We start from the raw sequence: 2,600 nt of genomic DNA on the forward strand, positions 1-2,600 counted from the left end.
ACGTCCTCTGATCTAGTTGATATTGCAAACAAGTTGAGTTGGCAATGGTTCTTCTAGATCGTGTATGTTTATTCGTGATGTTTAAATTGTTGGATTACAGTTAACAGACAAGGGCAGGAACAGGGTGACCCCTAACTCTCACTCTGTTATTTGATGGTGCCATGATTTGACTTTGAACAGAAATACAAGTCTGAAGTCTGCTTCTCTTTTTTCTAATTCTGCAAATCATTGATTTTCCATTTTTGTTTGTCCTTGTCCAGTAATTTGCGCTGTTCTGCTATAATGCATTCTACCATTACCGCAAGGTTCAGCATCCAAAAAGGTAATCTGGGATAGTGGAATAAGTTAATTACTTTTGATCATTTCATGAGGTTGCTGAGTTACTGTAGTTTGGACACAGTTAATCTGGTGAGCCAACATTATTTCTCTGCTTGTAGAGCCTCACATTTTGCTCATTTTTTTCAATATTTGATAACTTTTTTTTTTATATATATATAATTCGTGGCTATAATTCTCCAGCAAATGGCTTTGTTGACATGGAAACCTCAATATGGACTATTATGTTGTTTTAATTTTGTGAAGAATTTTGTTTCTGGCGCAGCTGTAAAGTTGGAAAAGGTCTATGTCAATGCATATAAAGATGAGATGCCGTATACCATACTCTATAACTTATGAAGCATATGACAGGTTCAAGAACATACTGAAGAATTTTACTGTATTTGTGGTCCAAAGTATTAGAATTGCACACTTGCATTCGTTCAAACAAACTGCGATTCAGCTGAATTTTGATTGATCGTCCTAATTCCACGCTTCCAAAGCACCATATTGACATATCCACAAAAAAATATTCATGCAATGGATGCAACATGTTCGTTTAATTTGTAATTCTGAGTTTCTTCTTTTTGTTGGCAGAAAAGGGGGGATGTTGTCAAATAAACAGCTTAGTTTGCCATGATGGACAAGAGGTCTGCCCAATGATGTGGGCTAGATCTCCTATCCAATCAAGAGGTGGTTGAAAAACAACAAGAATTCTAAGCAGGCAAGCTTCTAGACCCTTTCACTTAAGATATTTAGAGAGAGACTGACTAATAGGGATTTAGTAGTTTTATCCTTGCTGTGCCTGTGTCATGAAGTCGGCGTGAGACTGGTTAGGTTTAGGTTACTACTGTGTCTGTCTAGTTCATAGTGCTACTTAATGTTAGTATGAGTGTGAGATAGACAGTCTGAGTACTTGATCCCAGTGTGCGACTGGTCAGGTTAGTGCTGTGCTTAGCCAGTAGCAACTGCAAGTGACAATTAAACCAACTTTAAATAGGATTCTGGTTAACTGATGCTAGTGTGAGAGTGGAGATGGTTTGAAACTATAAATGACGTACAGTTATGGTGTGTTACTATCATCTAAGCAGCTTTCCATCTGCCAAAGTCAAATCTCAATGGTAAACTGCTCAGGAACTAAATTGCTTCTTAGCCGTTATAGCAGGTGATTTTGCATCTCTTTGTAAGGTTTGACTCTGCAAATAGGAATCCATTGGGCTGATGTCCATGTTTACTTCACCAAAGGTTTATTTTTCTAACCAATAAAACTCTGTAACTAAAAATGTGATCAAAACCTATCCCTTTCTATTTCAATTTTCTTTAAAACTGTGATTATAATGCAAAGGCATTTTTGGTTTTGCTTTACAGAAGTGGTTTCTGAAATCCTTAGACACAGAGATACCGCTAAAGTGTTTTGTGGAATTTAAGTACCGGTATATACTAGTATTTTTTAAAAAGAGTCACTTGGTTAAGTTTAAATTTAATAAACTGATCAACAGGCAAATGCAATCAGTGCATAGAATTTTTGGGCTCCTACATAACAAACAAAAAAAATAAATTGAAAACCACTGTGCATTGTTTGAACTGTGAAAATTCTCAGTTTTTTTCATACTCCGCTTGTAAATGAAATTTATATGTAGATACCATCTACTACAAAACAAGTTTCAGATCTGTTTTATGTATATTTTAAATAAACAATAATTTATTACAATAATGTGTTTTTTGTTTTGTTTTTTTTCAAAGAATAATTTTCTATATAAAGATGTAGGATTCCTAACTTTCAGCAAGGACAAAGGTTCCTAATGTACGCCAAAATAATGATGCTCTACGCAGCGTCTTAGTCAAGTTGTCTGTCAAGTACCAACCTGTTATTCTTGTTTTGCCTATATAGAGACTGATGATGAACATTTCATTGCTTAATTTTGCCACGAGTGTATTGCTATTACACTTTAGTATGTTTAATTATATTACACAAGCTTGCTGGATTTACCAGACTAATGACTAACCATATCCAGACTAGATAACAAATTTCAGGTAATAAAGTACAGGAAAGGCTACACACCGATTTTTTTACAACTATTTTCCAGTATTTGAAGTTGTCACTTCTTACACTATATTGACACGTATAAAGAAAATGTTCTAAAATGATAAAGTTCTAATTTGAAACTTTTAGTATTTTTTTTTTATTTCTTAAAAGTTCAACATCACATATATTGTGCATGAACATCAATTTTTTTTTTTTTGGATGGGGAGGGGTTTATTTTAGTGTTTTTTTTTTGTTTTGT

This window comes from Pelobates fuscus, chromosome 1 (assembly GCF_036172605.1).
Source record: "Pelobates fuscus isolate aPelFus1 chromosome 1, aPelFus1.pri, whole genome shotgun sequence".
In the NCBI taxonomy this organism is placed as follows: Eukaryota; Metazoa; Chordata; class Amphibia; order Anura; family Pelobatidae; genus Pelobates; species Pelobates fuscus.